Genomic DNA, 21,047 nt, shown 5'->3' on the forward strand with positions numbered 1-21,047 from the left:
AAGGATGCACCGCGTCCATTGACAGTCCACAAACTTCCACATACAACTAGCAATAGTAGCAATCAGGATCCCCAGCAGAAAGTCGGTAATATCATTGCCTCATGCGAGGAGTGGCCGCCGTTGCCACGGCTAGATCCATCAGTGGAGCGACAAGATGTAGCACGCTCGCCGAATCATGCTTCACCTTCAGGCAGCAACCTAGACGACGACAAACAAGTTGTCACCATAAGGGCCCTTATGAACACGCTACGAGTAGTACTGACCGCCATACACACTCCGGCGGCTCGAAGCGCACTTCAAATACTGGACGCCCTGAATCCAGTACTATCCGGTCTTGAGAAGCACCATGGCTGCTCCTCTACACTCGTTCCTTAAAGAGGTCAAGGAAGCGTCTCTCTTCCAATGAAAACCCGCCGTGGTTGCTCAGTGGCTATGGTGTTGGGCTGCTGCGCACGAGGTCGCGGGATCGAATCCCGGCCACGGCGGCCGCATTTCGATGGAGGCGAAATGCGAAAACACCCGCGTACTTAGATTTAGGTGCACGTTAAAGAACCCCAGGTGGTCGAAATTTCCGGAGTCCTCCACTACGGCGTGCCTCATAATCAGAAAGTGGTTTTGGCACGTAAAGCCCCATAATTTAATTTTTTTTCTTCCAATGAAATGTCAGAGGCATTAAATCCCGCATTTCGGACTTTTGTCCGTTTGTTTTTAGGTACAAATTTCCAATAATCGTCATTTGTGAACCAAACATTGACAATGCCATCCGCCTATCAGGATATGAAGCTTTCATGTCTGCTACGTGTAGCGAACGCAGCAAAGTCATCGTTTATATCAGATGCGATTTGACGTATGTTTCACACCCAGTCGCACCTGATGACGACAATCAGTACGTATGTTTGACGATAAAATGCAAGAACGTCGCACTCACGCTCATAGGCGCCTACATTTCACCTTCGAGTCGATTTGACAATGCGAGACTAAGGGCAATTTTAACAGCGACAGCTGGACCATGGATTATTACCGGTGACTTCAATGCGCATCATCCGCTATGGGGAAGCTTAAAGATGGATTGCCGAGGAAGACGCCTACTATCCTTCGCGTCGGACCATGAGCTCTGCTGCCTAAATGATGGCGCTCTTACTTTTCTGCGGGAATTGGCATACAGCAGCTGCCTGGACTTGACTTTTGTTTCAAGATTCCTCAGTGCCAGTGTGAAATGGTTCACGGACAACGAAACGCATGTTAGTGACCACGTCCCAACATATGTTAAAATTGACGGCATACGCAAGACACAGTCGACCACAGTTCTTCGTCACATTGACTGGCCTCAATACACGCTGCTCATGGAGAAGAATTGCCAAGAGATCCAGGACTGTGCCTTGCAACATCGAAAAGCTAATTAACGCCGCTGCTCAAGAAGCCACAATAGCTTTTAGGCCTATTCCTAAGTTTTCTAATTTCGAAGCAGAATTGGAGCGGCTTCGAGCAATCCGCCGTCGCGCGGAACGAAGGTACAGGAGCACCAAGTCCATCTACGACCTAAGGGAGGCGAGACGAATACAGAAGATCCAGCGTCAGATGAACTCCGTGCAGTCTCTAAGATGGAAAACCTTCTGCGATTCCCTTGATCCACATAGACCCCTGTCACATATATAGAGAACGGTGCGTGGTCTTCGAACGTCACCGCAACAACGCCACCCCTTCAAATGTCTGGCTCTCTACCAAGTTCGCAGAGAGATCGACGTAGCGGAGGACTTCTGTGTCAAGGTTGCTGGTCTGCCACCATCGTTCGTTACACGCGATCCCTGTGATGTTCCAATCTCGCGGGATTTCACGTATGGACAATCCGTTTTCCGGGGACCGGTGCTTTCGCGCACGCAACTGAAAACGGGGAGGAAGCGCGCCACCTTGCACCACGAGCAAGGCTTCGGGAGGAGGGTAGGGAGGGGAGGTGTGTTCTACTCCGGGCGGCCCAGGTCGCTGTATCTTGAAAGATTTCTGCGACGGGCACAGAGTCCGCGCTGTGCTGAATATTGAAGATTTAGTTCCTGTTGAGGCGAGCGGCTGCACGAAGGCCCATTCGCTCGCTGCTGCTGCCGTGTTTCCTCACTGCAGCGGTTCGACAACGAGTTTCCGCGGTCATCGGGTGAGGGGTTTTCACCTTGGCTTGTGCGCGGGTGACACTAGGCTTAATAATTTACTCCTACTAGCGGACAACTTTCGGTGGCTATGAGGGGCAACCTGCCATCCGCGTCCAAAGTGATGTGTTGTATAACAAAAATTCCAACAGCAATGCTAAAGCCTGCCTTCTCGTCATACCTACTGACAAGCGCGACGACATTCCTCTTGTTCTGCCACGACGAGCCCACATCTAGTCATCTGGGTTCCTCACGCACTCTTGCCAGAGTTTGACAGGCGTGCTACTGGCCCAAACTTACTGCATCCGGCAAGCGCTACGTAAAAAAGTCGTGAATGTCAACGCCGAAAATCCTCGCCACTGAAGCCTGTGGGGCTGCTAGGAAAAGATTTACTCGGGCCTTTTCCATTGTCATCCTCCGGAAACAAGAGGATCATAGTAGCCACTGAATATTTAAATAGATACGCCGAGACAAGGGTTCCACAACGCTCCACGGCTGCCCATTTTGCCCAGTTTTTTATCGAACAGATCCTCCTTCGAAATGACGCCCCGTCATTCGTGACCACTGACAGAGGCACATCCTTCACGGCTCAGTCGATCGACGACCTATTCGAGCTAAGCTACAGAAGTCATCGCTAGTCCACTGCATGTAATCCACAGGTCATGGGTTGACCGAACGCTTCAACGAAACTGTCGCCGACAGCCGCGTACGCAGATATTCAGCACAAGACATGAGAACAGGTCCTACCGTACATAACATTTGCGTGCTACACAGCCGTCCAGGAAACAACACGGTTCACGTGATACCCTTTGTCTACGAACGTGTGGTTCAGTCTGTGCTGGATGTCATGCTTCCACACGATTACGACGCGTTTCTCACCTCTGATGCTGAACAACTTACGCAGTACGCCGAAGAAGCTCGCCAATTGACACGCATGCACATCACGCAACAACAGATTGCAGATGCACGACGCTACAATTTACGCCACCGCCAAGTTTAAGACTACCCGGGCGATCTAGTTTGGGTGCGGATGCCGGTTCGCTGTAAAAGGTTGTCAGAGAAGCTGCGCAGTCGGTACTTTGGACCCTACAAAATGCTGCGTCGCGTTAGTGACGTGAACTAGGAGGTTCTCCCAGATAATGCCATCATCCAACGCCGAAAGCACCGCTCGGATATTGTCCACGTTGTGCGACTCAAGCCTTATTTCACGCGATCGTGTGGCAACTGTCAAGTTTTTTTTTACTTTCTCCCCCTCCCCTTCCCCGTGCATACCGTTTGTTGGTTCCCCCTTTTGTCTTTTTCCTACGTCCAGTTGCACGAGCATCGGGACGATGCTCGTCTTTTTCAGAGGTGGGAAATGCCACCAGATCGCCAGATGCGGCGAGCGCGAGCCAGCATTCAAGAAAGGGAAGGTAGAAGAAGCTTTTGGGTCGGCCATCATCTCGGCTGGTGCTCGTCTCTGCCGGCGCAGTACTTCTTGCCACGAATGCCTTCTGTAGCGCGTGACAATATCTATGTTTACAAATTTATGCGGCCGATAAAACGTCTATCCTTATTTCGTATAGCTGTTCTCTAATTTCCTATCGAAATCGATGCTCCGCCTTTCAGGCGAAACTGGGATTTTCAACATTCCTGGTTCCGTTGCTGCTCATAGTGTTCACGCTGCTCTTCAGGCGTGCTATGTGTGGTGGCGTTTCGATGGCGCTATCGCAACACAAATGAAATCAGTTGTTAGGCGGGCTCTTTCTTTTGCAAATATGAAAGTGTGGTGACGTCACCCACTCTTTCGTATGCTACAGTTGCCACTTACCGCCACCTGCAGCGTATGCAACTGTAATTTTTATTGGGAAACGCTTGCGGCGTGCGCTACGCGCGAAGGCTAGCTTTCTGGTTCTTTTCCTTCCCTCGCATGGCCGGCGCCACCGCGGTGGTGGTGATGATGAAAATTCTTCATTGGCAACCCTTTGAAACGGGGCGGGGACAAATCGTCCCTTAGCTTCCTTTAGTTACTCAGGTATGCTACCGATGCCCTTCCTTCTAGCATTCTTGTATAAATCTGTTTAATCTTCTCTATCTGCCTTGTACCGATGCATATGCCTATAATGAATCCGGTCGTATCAGTCTGTTCAGTTTTTTTTTTCGCCAATACTCTAAATATCTCTTGCTTATCTTGACTGCTGAGCGGTCGATAGTTTTGTCTACTTTATATCCAAGTGCTCCTGGGAGATGTACGCTACCAATTGGTCTCGCTGGGTGAATCTCTTCGCATTCCAATAGATGTGCTCAGAGGTCTCTAGACTTTTGCTGCAGCATACACATCTCGAATCTAATTGCGAATATTTTCTCCGGTATGTTTCTGTACTTAGGCAACGAGCTCGAGCCTTCGTAGTGTTGTATAGATCTTTCCTTCAATGTTTTTCCTATTCTTGTAGACCTCCATATTGATTTTCCTATCCACTCTTTGCATCCAATTCCGTGTCTCTGTTTCTCTTGATTACTTTCTGATTACACCTAGTTGGCTGACGACAAAGGTGGACAACGCAATACGACTCGTACGCAGAGTGGCCAACCGTCACCACGGCCTCAAAGAAGACAATCTTCTTCGTCTCGTACACACGTTCGTCTTATGTTACTTTACCTACGGCGCAGCAATGCACAAGTGGAAACAATTGTAGCGTGACAAGCGCTATGCGCTCATCCGAAAGGTAGTGACGCAGGCCCTTGGGCTCCCGATCACCACGCCGACGTATCGACTCCTTGAACTCGGGGTGCACAATACGCTCGAAGAGATCGCTGAGGCTCAGGAGAGAGCGCAGATGATACGACTGACGATGACCAAGACCGGCCGTCACATATTGCGCGCGCTCGGCTACTTCCCACCGAGCACCCAGCATCCACAGGAGGGTATGCCGGTTGCCCGCGAGCTCCGCGACCTGATCGCGATCGCACCCATTCCGCGAAACGTACATCCGGAACACAATCGAGGCAGGCGCCGTGCCCGGGCGACCACATTCCTCAAACGCATAAACAAGAAAACGGACGACGTCGCTTTCGTGGATGCCGCCGCCTACCGATGCAACCGAGCCTTCGCCGCGGTAGCGGTCTTGTCCTCGGAGCAGACCCTAAACACCACCACGGTACTCACACGTGACCCAGAGGTAGCGGTGCAAGTGGTCATAGCCCTGCAATGCTCGACGATAAGCGAGAGACAATATTCAGCGACTCGAAACCGGCCATCAAAGCGTTGGAGAGAGGATTCGTCTTTGACCAGGCGTTACGCGTCCGCCGCAGCGCTGATCCGAGCACCGTCAAGCACCACACCGTCATGTGGTTTCCCGCCCACCTAGGTCGGATCAAGGGCGTCCCGCGCAACCTCAACGAGACAGCCCACGACGCTGCGCGCGCGCTTACCGACCGCACCATCACCCCCGGGCCACTGGGTCTCGGTGACCTGGAGGCGAACAGGGACGCCCCAGTAACGTACAATGAAATCGCCAAACACTTTTACTTGGGACGACGCCTCTTTCCGCCCCAGCACCCCAAAATAAACAGGCCCCAGGCGCAAACGCTACGCTTGTTACAAACACATACTTATCCAAACCCCGCCACCTTACACATCATCGACCCGGACGACTACCCCGACGATGCATGCCCCTCGTGCGGGGTCACGACGACACTCGCACACGTGCTCTGGGAGTGCAGAAACGCTCCGCCCGACTCTGCCTTCCACAAGTGGGTGAAGACCCTACGAAGCCCGCTCCTACAAAACCAGCGATGGGCCATCCAGCAGCCACGCGCAGCTGGCGCCAGGTACTCCCTGTCGGTGCCTGCGCGGGAGACGCCAACTCCGCGCTGACGTGCGTCCTGCAGGGCTTTTATTAAAGTTTCTACAATCCAATCTTTGTTGTCTATCTACACTTTCAATTCCCGCGTACTTCGCACTTAATTTTCTTTACCTGTTCCTCCATTCCGGGTCCACACTTTTTAGGCACAGATAATAGTGCACTATAGCCGCCCATGTATTTCAATCCATGTTCGTATTTCTTCAAAACTAATTTCGCTATGTGCTTCTCTGAATTCATACGAGGCCCAAACCATGTCCCCTTGCGCTGTCTCATTTGTGGTTTTGTCATGGGCTCCCAAAGCCAACCGTCCACCAATATTTGCTTAATTTCCACACCGCGACAATACATGTTCTCGGACCTCATTTCTCAGATCGCACTGCGATCCGCTAGCCTCCTGGTTCACTCAGATGGTAGAGCGACGGCCCCTGGAAGGAAGCGCAACCGGGTTTAATATCTGAACCAGGGCCAATATTTTTTTCAACCTGCACTCGTAGCTCTACACTTCATTTCCAACAATATATTTAGGGCCATTCAGGCAAAAGACTGTTGCACACAGCTTGAAACTATCTGGACGCCCTTCATGACAGCACTACAGTTACGCAGCCCATATGGCACCAGCCACCTATCCTCGAGGTGAGTCGGCAGGTCACTTAGCTTCAGTTGTAGCCCTGAAAGTGACTTCAAGAACGCTGAGAAGTTATTTTAGGAAAGAAGTACTCATAGAATAAACATAATCTGTAAATGTCTGCAACCTCTATGTTGTTAAACTTGGTGAATAGCGGTTCTGCTGTCTGGAAGGCAGGAACACTAGCTGAAATTTGAACTGCACGTTTCTGAAAAAAGAAAACGTTATGCATGTTGGTCTGCATATTGTTGCTCTACACAAGTGTGCAATAGTTTATATTCGACGCAAATGGCACTTGATAAATTTGTCATTTCATCTTTTCTGCGGAGAATTCATGACAGCGTTACAGTAAAGCCATTGCTGGTGCCAAATATTTTTGAAATACCCTAACATTAGGTATGTAATTCATTTCCCCACTAAAAACGCAGCCTAAGAGTACCTTATATTCACAAAACATCTTCATATTTACACTATAAAGCAGCAGTGCTAGGTTCAAATGCGCCTTTCTTTCTGTGGTACTTAACGAAGTCACTTTAGAATTTGTTTTAGGCGCCCATTCCTGCGGCGAGCTTCGGCGTCGGCGGCGTAACGAAGCGATGGGGCACAGCAAAAGATGAAAAGGCGGTACACTAGGGGGGATGAAATACTTGAGGAAGAAAGCAGAGGAGGATGCAGCGGAGCCACGAGGCGGAAAGTGGAGGAGGAGGGTATGGCGAAAGGATGAGAAAAAAAAACGTAGTGCGGCGACGATGGCCGTGAGCAGGCGCCAGAGTAGCGCGCGTCATCCAGGAGATTTGTATCCAGGAGATTTGTCGGCGGCTGCTGTGAATCGCACCCAGGCGTCAACTGCGCGCTGGCTCTCGCGGTCTCCAGATTAGCGAGGAATTCGCGCCACACTTCGCTCCGTTTGCAACGTGCCGCACGAGGCAGATTCTTCGCGCCAGCTAATATGTCGCGAAATGAAAACACGTACTGCGCTCAAATTTTGAATTAGGGAGTATGGCAATCGTCGGTGATGTTTTTTGACAACGTCAGTCATGGTTGGACGAATCAGATAGAATAAAGAGGAGTGCGCTCGTATTTCGAATCACTACGCATGGTAGTAGACAACAGACATACACGCTAGAACGATCCGCGTACTCAACGGTTGTTAACACATTTTACGTATCTATGATTTCGTTAACGTAAACGTGAAATCAAAGGAGGCTTTTTTCCAAATGCTGGCCTGCACGACACCTGAGAGATTTGTTCAGTCAGAGAAAATATAATTTCCAGTGATAACACCCTGTTTCGCGTCAAGCAGTCAGGAACACAAAAATACATGTGGCACTCCACGCACACCTTAAGAAGTGAATTTACTCCACCTTATATTGTGGTGTAGAAGATCGAAAGCCTTGCTATAATGAATCAATATAGAAGGGCTGCTGACATTCTAAAGCACAATATATTGTGAACAGATCTCCTCCCTGGAACCATTTCCCCGTCGATGTACTTAAGCTGCTGCCGATGAATATGTGAAGTCATATAACCAGGAGACCCACTCGCGCCAAGGGCCACTAAAAAATGCAACGACTTCACTGACAGCTGTCATATATTCTATGCGAATGCATAAATTGTTGGACGATACGAACCACCATTGCTCCCGACGACATAGACACGTATGGACATGATTGAGCAGGGAAGTGGACTCATCCTCAGCTAAAACATCCTCCCCAGATCTGTGGCATATCTGTATGTCATCCGAGACTTTCCTAACCTGCCGAAAATTATCACAAATTGGTAAGAAATAGCAAACAATAATTAGACTGCTGAGGCACTCACAATGACGTTTCCAAGGCAGCGAAGATACACGAGCAACCGCATCCGTGATTGAAGAACTAATGCATGGACCTCAGTTACATAAGCGATGTCACTATATTTACTCACAGAGAATTCCATGTCACACGCAAATACCAGAAAATTATTTTGGCCAATTGGCTAGGCGGCACCACACGACGATTCGTTCAGTCGAAACCACCCGACTGCTCGAACTGCTGAACCGCCTACATGAAGGTAAGCAAACGCACATTAAGTGCTACTTTCTCATGAACACAATTAGGCAAGCCACGCGACATCACCACAGCTATCACCTCGGAATCCAAAGCCCTGAACATTAGTCGCCTTCCTTCCCCGGCTACTACTCTTCGGCAGCAAGCTATGCTCTGGTAGCTACATACTGCAGCCCTGCTACTGCCTTCCTCGGGCAGCGTTATCGCAGGAAGAAAGATCCTCGTGGACTGGGTCATTCACATACGTGCTCTTGCTGCCCTTGCAGCAATCGCAGTGACCACAAGCCCCAAAATTAAGGACTGCATTCTCTATTCTGGGGCCACAGGGAATACCTGTAAGATACACGCTCAATCTCCACCCATAACGCGGCAATACCGTGTGCGCAGCGACGGTGCCACCACCACATAGCTATGCCGGTCCTTGCGCGAATTTTTGAGTTACCTTGGGGCTCCAGCCAATGGCTTTATGTATCCCCTTAGTTAAAGAAAAAAGAAAAACAAAGTAGGGCCAAACCCGCACCACCATTACGGAATAAGGGGGATGAAGGCTAATACAAAATAAATGGGAAGGGGCGGCCAAGGCAGCCCAAAATGGTGTTAGAGAAAAAAAACAATTGGTAAAAAAAAGGAGGCGGTGGGAAGCTTATAAATAGGCAAAGATTCTGTATATAACAATGTCAGTGAGGAAGAGGAAGGAAGCAGTAGATAGTAAACTGTCTCCTAATAGAAAGGGGTCTGCAAACTGCACATGCACCCAATCCCACATCGCCCCCAGGGCAACCCACCAACGCCCGCACAGGCGCGCGCAGCTGTATTATTGAAGAAAAGGACCAAGGTGTCGGTGCATGTTTCGTGGTCGTACTCTTGCCGCGTAATCTTGTTGCACCGAGTCGACATGAGTGGTCCGGGTAGAGTCCTCTTGACGGTGACGTCGGGATTCGTCAGAGTCAACAGCTGCAAAGTTTGTAGAATAGTAGACGACACATGGGAAAGGGAAAACTGGAAAGAGGGAGTGGAGAAAATTGGAATGTAGCATGCGGTTGGTGCCATCCAGCACGGGGAAGCCCCGCCATAGTTGGCTTATGCAGTGCGGATGGCCAAGAACAGTCATGCGAGAGTAATATCAAGTGGTGAAACGAGAGTGATAAGGAGCGAATCAGTGAGCATCGGGAAGCAAAGGAAAAACAAGAGCAGAAGGGGAAGGAACGGAGAGTATATGATGCGTATTAGTTGCAGGAGCAGGGCGCGGGTTTGTTTGGTTTTTATAAGCGCAGGGTACACGTCGGGTGAAAGGGCATCGAAATTCAAGAGTCGGCGCAACCGCGAAGCAACGAGTGCGGTACGCGGGCATAAAGTCAAATAGTGAGTCTCATCTACATTAAGGGTACCACACGCGCACCGATCGGAGGGACTGAGGCGGAAGCGATGGAGGTAGTACGAAAAGTGGCCGTGTCCGGTGAAAAAATGGGTGAACAAACGAGTCGGGAGGAACCAAGATAGAATGTCATATACACTCCTGACCCATCTGTAAAGGCTGGTATCTTTGCCCTCGCGCTGCCAGTAGGAATGCCATTGCTGTAATGAGGTGGTAAATAATGACTTCTTGACCGACCGTAATGAGGTGGGGCAAGAACGAACGAGACCACTGCGTATCACCGACGACGCGGCCGCGTCGGCGAGTTCATTACCTACCACGCCCCGGTGGCCAGGGACGTGGGAGAGGCGGATGGTGCGACCCACGAGTTGGAGCCGGCGCAGCACTTGTTGAAATTTCCAAGGCGTTCATCCTTGTTGTGAAGGCTGGAAATCGCCGTCAAAAGAGACAGGCACTCTGTATATAAGTGGATTATCCCAGCCTCACGCACCTCCATTGTGAACTCGAGGGCTTCTTCAAAAGCAATGGATTCCGCACTGTATGCGCTAGAGGCGTTTTCGATGCTAAACTTGCGCACCGCGAGAAGGTGGCCGCGCGGGTCGAATGCCACGTACGCCGCTCCCGCCGCGACTATCGTGAAGGCGCCGTCTGTATACACGTGGCATGCCGGCAAGCTGGAAAGTATGGCTGCCTGGGAGGGCGTCAAACGCGTGAACAAAAAACGACAAGCCGCGTGCGGGTGATGCGACCACTCGTCCAATGGACGCGCTATGGAGGTCGGGTGAAAAGTGACCTGGCCATTGTGGGTGACTTGGCGGAGAGTTAGGATGGAGAACTCTGCTCCCAAGCTGTCCAACTCAACATTCAAAGGTGCACAGTTCGCCAGGACATGCAAAGCCGTAGTGCGCGTGGCATGATATGCACAGGTCAGAGCCACGAGAATGGAGCACTGGAAAGACAATACTCGGGTGGGTAAGAATGATGATGGAAAAGCCGGCCACCACACCGGAGACGCGTATGCAATCGCAGAAAGCAGACCCTGTCTATATAGACGCCGTATAAGCACGGGACGCAGCGAGAAATGCATGCGTAAAAATTTAAGAGATCTCGCAAACAATACCTCGGCTTTGGTCTTAATAAAGTCAAGATGGGCATGGAAATTAAGTTTATCATCAAAGACCCCGCCGAGAATTTTAATATTGTCTTTGGTTTTTAGATAAACACCATACAATCTAATGGATGGACGTCTCTTAGAGGTGCCAATGTAGCCATTGTTGGAAAAGACGAAATAGGAATTTTCATGACTTTAAGGATTTTAACCTTGTTTTGCCGGGCCCAATTGCAAACCAAGGTGAGTACAGATTCTGCAAGAGCCTGCAATTGCAAGCGCGACGGACCGGATCCGAGTATGATGGTGTCGTCTGCATACTCCTGGATTTGCACCCCCTGTGGAAATGGAAGGTCTAATAACGAATAAATAACCAAATTCCACAGTAAGGGGCTAATCGGTGAGCCCTGAGGACTTCCAATTGGGAGACGTGCCGATGCGTCTCCCGCGTTTGCTCGAAAGATTACTTGGCGGTCCGTCAGGAAGGATTTCAGTAGGTGGTAAACATTGGCGGGGCGGCGGTGTTGGCGCAGAAAAAACAACACCGAATCGTGCACACGCTGTCAAACGCGCCTGTGAAGTCTGTAGAGATCAATACCGTCGGTATCTTGTCAGCTTTTAGCGCACTGAGACGACGTTTCAGGGCATACAGAGCCAGAAGGGCGCTCCGCGCATGCGTAAAACCGAATTGTTGAACGTGAAGGAGGTTGTGTGTGTGTGGAGAAAATAATACAGGCGAGAATTTAGCAGTCGTTCTAATATCTTCCCGAATATAGAATTCATTACTATGGGGCGATAGGCAGAAGGGAGAGAAGGAGGACGACCGGGTTTTGGGATGAAGATAATCCGACCAACCTTCCAAACGGAGAGGAAGTGGCCCAAACGGAGAGAGGCATTAAAAATGTCAAAAAAGAAACGCGGATGTAGCCGGTACAGGTTGCGAATGAACATGGCGGTGAGCCCGTCTAGTCCCAGCGCCGACTGCGGATTGGCCCGGTAGACCGCTCATTCAATCTCCGCTTCAGTGAATGGATAATCATCCCGCACCGCAGGATACGGACTCTGCACCACATCCCGGATGTGACGATGATAGTCGCTGTCAGCGGTTGAGTCATCCGAAGCTACATGTGTCCGTAATAGGAGGGCCGCCGAGTCTAAGACGGACGTGGTGGGAGTGCCGTCCGGACATTGTAGCGGAGGAAGAGATTGTATGGGTGGTGATTTTTCAAAGGCGGTCATGAAAGTCACACCAAAGAGTTTCCGTGCCGTAAGGTCTTGGCACGCCGCCCGATCAGCCGCAGCCTTCGCCTGCCGGATATGGCGCGGCAGCATACTGCACTCTAAGAAGAAAAGGAGGAAATGGGGTATTTAGGTTACTCCTTTAGGGGAGCAACTGATCTGCCACAACCATTCCTCGCTTTAGGGGGTAAGTGCGAGGGGATGAACTGTTACTCTCCATGCCGTTACTCCTCCGAGGACTAACAGTTGCTCTTTTCCGATGCTCCTCAAAGGAGTAACGGTCATTATTTCCGATGCTCCGCAAAGGTGGAATTAATGAAATTAGGCATTTATACGCTAATAAAAAAGATTACTGAGCTGAAAAAAAAGAAAAAAAAGGGGTCCGAAAGCAGGATTCGAACTCACGTCCTCGCGCGCCCGTGTAAGCTACTCTAACCACTGCACCACGGCAGATTTTTTTTTCTTTATTGCCTTTTCACAAACGCAAACAAAAGATCAATTACACGACATGTACATATTCTAAAAACACCAGCCACAGCTCGGCCAGTGTAAGGTGTTTAAAAGGGCTTCACAGAAGCCAATTGGTCTAGTACAGGAAGCCATTCCGGGGGTTCACATAGTGCTCTGAACAAGTCTCGTGTGTATATAATGCTCTCAACAAAATAGTGTCTTGCTGAGTGAGCCTGTATGTGACAATGTCTGATGTTCATATTCTCGTCTTCCATACGCTGTGCATGCAAAGCAGCATTAGCATATCACTCGGCGCTTCCCCTGTTTCTGCACGTGGAAGAAACCGGATTCCAAAAGGGCTTATCGGCAATTCTTTTTTAAGTGTTCTTTGTAGGACGTCCCACAGAAATACGGCGTCATGGCAGTCAATAAAAATATGCTCAATTGATTCTGGCTTATTACAGATTAAGCAGTTTACCGACCAAGGTACAAAAAGACCTTTGCTTTGTAACGATGGCTTTACAGGGAGAGTGTCGGTATGTAATTGAAAAAAGAACGTTTTAGCAGAGGGTCTCACTGGCATTTTTTTGACGCGCTTTAGCACATCGCGCTCAGGACCTAGCCTGTAGGCAGCTCGGTAAACCGGTAATGGTAAAAATACATCGAGAATATCAGAATACAAACGCTTTTTCGTGACATCACACAAGTATTCATATGAGAACCTTGCCTTGAGCAGGCGTACAGAAGTAACCACTTCACGCAAATAAGGACTGAGCGGTCCAGCTCCAAAAGAAACAGATGACACGACAAAGTCAGATAGATAATTGTGCAATCGTGCTTGGATCACAGTTCTCAAAAACACATCAGTTTGGTCCCGCACAAAGAAGAATCTGCTTACTAGCTGCTTGAAAGACAGGTGTGAGAGCCCTAGCCCACCATTTTTCACCTTGTGAAACAAATTGCACCGGCTTGTGCGCTCCCATTGCGATCCCCAAATAAAGGTCGCAAACACTCGGTGGATTTTTTGAACCGAAGTTCTTGCCATGGCCATCACTTGCAACACGTAGAACACTTTTGCAATTAAAAACATATTACAAACGGAAGCTCTTGCGAACATTGAAAAGTTATGGCCACCCCATTTATCGGTAGCATTTTTAACGCGTTTTTTTTCCTGAGACCAATATTCATCAGCATTGAGGTAGTTATTTAGCGGAACACCGAGGTAATTTCCGGGGGAGACGGTCCAATTCATATTACAGTACACCTCGGGCGTGCTCTGCCAGTTGCCATGCCAAAATCCAAGGCATTTCGACCAACTGATCACGCTACCAGTTGCTGTGCAGAACGCCTTAGCAACACTGACAACTTCCTACACGCTTCTAGCATCAGTGCAAAACACGGCTATGTCGTCCGCGTACGCTAAGACCTTAACTTCACTGCTGAAAAAAGTGAAGCCTCGAATACATGGTGTTGCAAGCAAACGTAAACAAAACGGCTCCAAGTATATCGCAAAAAGTAGAGGGGACAACGCACATCCTTGTTTCACACTCGACCGCACAGGAATTGACATACTTAATTCTTTGTTGATCACTAATTTGGCTGTGCAATCATGATACACCATTTTAACGCCTTCAGTAATTACAGATCCAACATTTACGTGCTCCAGCAATAAAAACAGAACTTCATGTACAACTTTGTCGAACGCTTTATGTAAATCTAGCTGAATCATAGCTACGCAGTCATGCATTGCGCCACAACATTCCAGAATACTTCTTGCTATGTGTATGTTTGTAAAAATTGTTCTACCTTTAATGCGACAGGTTTGATGCGGGCCAACGAGGGACTTAATAACGTTTTGGAGCCTTCTAGCTAACACTTTCATCTATATTTTATAATCTGTATTGGTCAAACTAATGGGACGGTAGGACTCAACTGAAAGTAATTTTGCAGGATCGTCAGTTTTGGGGATCATTACTACGTGCGCTGTCCTGAACGAGAGAGGCGCTTGCTTTTTTTCATAGCATTCAGCGATCACTCGGTGTAAAGCCACTGCCATTTCTGATTTAAAAAATTTGTATACGGCTGCACCCAGTCCATCTGGCCCAGGTGACTTGCCATTACCCAAGTCATAGATTGCTGCTTCAATTTCGGCCACGGTAATTTCAGATTCCAGTGATTCTCTAACCGTGTCCTCTAATCTTGGCATAAGAGTAAGAAAGTGGGCTTTGAAGTGCTCGGGGTCATAAATTCTTCCTCCAAGAAGTTCGGTATAAAAATCAACAAATGCACGTTTTATTTCTTCGCTTTCTCGTGTAATTTTGTTGTAATATCGAATTTCATTTATCTCCTTATTTGCAGCATGCTTCTTTTCTTCACTTAGCACATGCTTATTGGGCGTTTCACCCAGCCACAACTTTTCAGTGCGCGCCCTTATCATTGCACCGTGGTACTTAGTTTCGAGTTTCGAACTCGAGTTTCGCTTTTACCTCTCGTATTTCTTTTTTAAACGCTCCAGGCACTTCATGTTCTACCCTTAACATGTACACCAGTTCACTGTGTAACTGTTCCTCTTGTTGCCTTTTCTTGTGACGCAATACGCATGCTCTATCGATGGCAGCAATTTTAAAGTCGCATTTAAACTGCTCCCACAGTGATATTAAACAGTTGGTTTCCATATGCAGGGCATTTGAAAGATACTCCTTGGCTCTCGTGACAAACAATTCATCTTGCAGCAGTTTTTCATTGAACTTCCACAGGAACCAATTAAACTTGACACTCTTTCGTTTTTCGCCAATCGTAATCGAGACCAAACTATGATCGCTAAAACTGAGATATTGTGTTTCATAAGAGGAACACATTGGTACAAACTTCGCCGGTACGTATATTTTATCAAGCCTCGCATGGGAATCACCTTGAAAGTGCGTATACCGTGCTTGGCCATCTCGCGTCATTGCATAACCAATGTCCTCAAGCTCTCTCTCAATTACTATCGCGTTCAACAGCTCAGCGCTTCTATCGCGTACTTTGAGGCTCGTCGTTTTATCTTCAGCTGTACAGACGCAGTTGAAATCCCCAAGAAACACAACATGTCGTTCTGTTTTCAAAAATCCTTCAGCATACTTAAAAAAAATTTCGCGTTCATGAATTTTGTTTGGTGCGTAGATGCAGACAGCGCGCCACAGTAGACCAGCAAAAATAAAATCACATGCTACGAGTCTCCCACTTTCTCAGGTGGACACTTTTTCTACAACCGATATGCTATTGCGAATAAAAATGACGCAGCCTCCTGACCGTCCAACAGCATGGCACACACATACACTATATCTAGATCGAAAAACTTGAACCATCTGTTCTGTTTGCTCCTCACTCTCAATTTTCGTTTCTTGTACAGCCAGAAGGTCAACGTCATTCTCTAAATGCATGCGACTAATCTGGCACTGCCGCCTGCGTGAACACATTCCTCGCACATTCAATGTCGCAACGCGTAGGCTAGATTTAAAGTTAGACGCCATCTCATGGGGTTGCTTGGCCAAGCGTCCTACTCACATCGAAGCTGTGGGGTTCTTGTAGTCATCATTGAAGGCTACTGGAACGGGTCCTCCGCTAGGGCGGAGGCGTTTTAGGGACCACCCTACTGCCAGGCGGCACGTTCGGCTGCGGTTTGCGCATAGGCCGCCGCGTAGTCGATGTCTTCGTTGGAGGTTCGCCGGTGCCCGACGCAGTAGTTATTCCTGTATTGCCAGTGTCTTCGTGAGCACGCTTTGCAGCGATGCTTCCGGTCGCAATCATCTCGACGTCCGTTGCTTCCTGGCCGACTTCTTGCGGCAGTGACGATGACGCGCTTGCTGCCTTCACGCCTGCGTCGCATGTTGCAGTCTCTGGCTTCGTTTCCGGGGCTGCAGCCAAGGGCTCACCCCCCAGGGTCGCTTCCTGGACAGCTCCTGGGGAGGGTTCAAGGGGCTTTGCAGGAGTCTTCGCCACGTCGTTGTCCTCCCTGTTAGCTTCTTCGGCATCTGCGGCGTCCATCATGTGTTCGGATACTACGTCCCTTTGGAGTGGGCCTGTAACGCTGGCATAAGAGCGCACACATTGGGAATCATCGTGGCCGAAGCGACGACAGACCCCACATCGTGGAACGCGGCACTCTCGCCGGATGTGTCCGATGCCACGGCATCGGAGGCAGAGTGGCGCTCTGCCAGGAACGAAGACGAGCGCCATATCCTCAGCAACACGCAGTTGGTGTGGTAGGTCGTCCACAGTGAGGCCCACATTTAATTTCAGCGTCACCGAGCGGGTGGTTGATCCTTTGTCAATGCAGCCCTTGACCTTCCACTTGTCTCTGCTAATTTCTGTCACTTTTCCAAACGGCGCCAAAGCCACTCGCACGTCTTCGTCCGGTACGCCATGAAGCAGCCAGTATAGCTTCAGTCGGACACCTCGGTCGCGCGGGTCGATGACCATGCAGCGGTGGTATTTAACGTTGAACGCTTCAGCTTCTAATATCTTCCACTTGCCTTCCTCGTCCTTAAACGTCACTGCCCACAGGTGATTCATTTGGTATGCCCCGAGGGCCACCACTTCCGGCAGCAACGAAAGACGTGCAAGGCTATCTCGGACATGCTCCACTCGATATGGCCTGGCTTTCACATCGGCATGCAAAAAAACGGTGTTTAAAACAGAAGCACCTGTGGGCAGATGAGGCAGAACAACCTGGTAGTCTTCAGCCGGCTTTTCAGTACACCTGATACCACGGCCCACACGGGCCGCTGAAACCGCCCCTACAAGGGAGCACATGATAGCACGTCCTTCCACTTCGGTAGCCAAGACGCGTCTGCACCACGGCAGATTGCTTGACGAGACTAGGAAATTGAGACAGGTTAAGCATCGGAACGCAGGTGCGCCAATGTAAAAGCGACTCGGCATTTTGCGTATGTTGTGCGGGGAGAGTGTAACGTTGAGTGTACTTGCAACCATCAGTGAGTGCGAAAAGAAATATGCCCGAGTATTCTTAGGGTGCTTTAAACTGAGGCACTACACGATGCAAACGTGTAGCGAGCTCAAACGGGGCACCTAAGACGACAGAGACGGACAATTGCTCTGTCGCTTAGTGTGTCCCGTTTGAGCTACACATCGCTTCAGTTAAGTTCGTAATCTCCTTGGAACGGAAGGAACTTAGGTACTATTGACCAGCAAAATCTGGCAGTCTATCAATGACTTGCGCGTTTAATTTCTATCGCTCACTTATGGGGTGCGCATGAAGGGCATGGCTCTTCACATTCCAACTTTAAATTTCACGCAATTTTCTCACGAAGAGGCAAAGTGCTGCTTTGCATGTAGTTCAATGGACAGTGCACGAACTTCGAACTATTCACGATTTATAGACAATACAGTTTTTGCCGCATCACTGCACGACACGGACGAAAACAGCGGAGCGCATGGGGAGTAACTGTTGCCGTTCGTCCTCCCGTTGCTCTCTTTCCGACCAAGGACTGAACACTTACTCTCCAAAATTTGCACACGGCACGCACATCTATGCAGTTACTCCTTTGAGGGTCGAAAGCGCCCTTTTTGGGACGAACTGCGCAGTTACTCCCGTTTTCCCCGGAATTCTTCTTAGAGTGTGGGCTCGAAAGGTCTCACGCATGGCAGGGTCACGCGCGCGCTGAAAATGGCGTCTCCTCGCGTGCTCCCTGGCACGCTCTTCCTTCAATAGGGGCGACCACTAGGTGTTTGCCCCATCGCTGCGCGGACGAACCCTTCTAAGGTGGCGCTTACGGAGGGTGTTATAGATGGAGTAGAACCCCTCTAGCTCTAGTGTTGAGTACTGACATCTGGAGACGCCGTGGAACCATTATTGTCCCGGAGACAGTCCAGCATTTGGCCACGTGCAAAGTTTGTGAGACGACGCACAGTTGTCGTCGTGGCCGCGAAAAGTGTGAATTCGATGTAGCGATGGTCCGACAACGACTCCTGCTCGGATACCGACCAGCTATATCCCTGCTCCGTCAAGGAGAATGAGGCTAGCGAGACGTCGATCCATTATCGAGCGTATGGTGTCTCGAAAGTCGGGAGTGAGTCACAATTGTTTAATATTTGTAGTTCGTTTCCGCATGCGAATTGTACGAGTTGAGCACCCCCGCACATCGCTCCCCTCGGGTCCCTACAGCGCATGTGTAGCGTTAAAGTCACCGCCCAAAATTAGGTTGTGGGTGAAATGCTGGGAGACGACCTGGCTCAGTTCTTCCAGAATTGGGTCCAAGGGGTAATGGGGTGGCGCATAGACAGCCACGAAGACGAATTCCTTCCCAGCACGTTCGCAGCGGAGCGCAACGATCAACTGGGAGGAGTATGCTGGGAATACGTCCAAGTCTGAGGCCCGTGCCAGCAAGACGACACGCGGGTGCTTTGAACCGTGAAATGGACTGATGGAGTGGGGCAAATTCTGCATGTGGTCGTTGCGCGTATGCGGGTCGGACACCAACGCAAAGCTGAATTCAACCGCGATCATGCGCTTCACAAGCAGCTTGGTAGCATCGCGTGTACCGGCAAGATTAGCCTAGATAAAGTTGATTGGTTTTTCTCTAGCCAAGGCAGATGAGCACATTGGTGTAGGCAAGATCATTATGTGCACCCGACAGACGCCACGAGGAGCGGCGGCGATGGTACCAAGACCGCGTGCACGATGCCGACGCCGCTAAGGGTCGTAGCCTACCAAAGGAGGGCAGCACCGACGGGCAAGAGTGATCGGCCCAAAAACGACTAAGCGCACAATTCTGCCCTGCTCCTGCGACTTTCCGACATAGAACGTTTTGGAAAAGGTGGTGGTGTGAAAGAAAAGAGGATGCAAAATAGTGTAGACAAGGACATAGATGAAAAAGGAATGCGGACACGTGTAGGAAGACGCAGCTGGATACGAGGTCGAACGGATGGACGAAAGGAAGACTAGGGAGAGGCGATGCAACGTACTTAAAAGGGTGATTAAAGGCCCAACCACACGCGGTGAATCGTGCGCGCCTGGCTACGCGTCACGCGTCTGCGAGGCCGTACGCGCCTGTCCTACGCGTCTAGAAACGGCAGACGCGCAGGAATCGCGCGCGTCAATGAGGTCTTGATCTTGGGCGTCATTTTGAGCGTACGCGACGGAAGTGGCAGCTTGTGCACCGACGTCACGTGGGCCGCATGTACACTTCCGGCGGTTCGGAAAGGTTGTTGAAGTTTCAGAATCGTGCGGAGACGCCGGGAGTCGCTGCTGGTTTCGTGTCGATAGAGCAGAGAGGCTATGGAGACGATCAACAATGAAGCGCTGTTCGCCTGCGTTGAGGCTCGACCTGCGCTCTTATACCAGGCGAAACACAAACGCCACTAGAACAAGCACTTGACGAGGTGGTCGTGGATCGTCATGCCCAACGCTGCCGAATAGGTGAGTGCTAGGAATTTTATATGGGCATCATACCGGAGCAGTTTCAATTGCGATCGAGCCTGATCGGGGTCGGATTTTGTGATCACGATTGCCTGTACCGCGCAATCTGCGTAGAACCGATCGTGATCGAGAAATTTGATCGCGCTCGATCGCCATCGAAAGCCTAGCTGTGTGGCACAGGTTTAAGCTGCCTCTCTCATCAGCCGACTCGCAGATGTCGAAAACGCGTTTCATCTGTGCAGATGACGTTATCACAGCGCTGCAGAAGTGATGGAAGTCCCTGGAGAATAAATTTTGGCGCCTGGGAAGACGTTCCAGACAGAAAAGAGCCGCGCCGAGCCAGTCGACGTTCACGACGACGTCATCTGGCTGTTTTTCGACCAGATGATGTTTCTGCGCTACACAATGAAGTGTAGACCATAAGTGATCTTGAAGTTTCCATCTTAGCCGGCGTGTTCAAAATGAAACACGGGATTCTAGTGCTTTCCCTTTACCACGTTGACCGGCGATGCCGTATGTTTGTATTATTGCAAGAAATGCACTGCACTTATGGGAATCGACTCAAACTTGTGCTTACACAAGTCGACGCACAGTATGCATTATATTCAGCTTTGTCTAATTGGCGATAAAATATTTGTGCTGCATTGCCGCTCCGATTATAGCATATTTCATTAAATGTGATCCGGTAAGGGGACATACAAGCAGTACAAGGATAGCTTTGTATATTTATTTATTCAGGTACCCACAAAGCTAGTTTGGCTTTGCAGTGGGGAGCAGAGAAAGCAGAAATACAGGTACA

This window comes from Dermacentor albipictus, chromosome 4 (assembly GCF_038994185.2).
Source record: "Dermacentor albipictus isolate Rhodes 1998 colony chromosome 4, USDA_Dalb.pri_finalv2, whole genome shotgun sequence".
NCBI classification, from domain to species: domain Eukaryota; kingdom Metazoa; phylum Arthropoda; class Arachnida; order Ixodida; family Ixodidae; genus Dermacentor; species Dermacentor albipictus.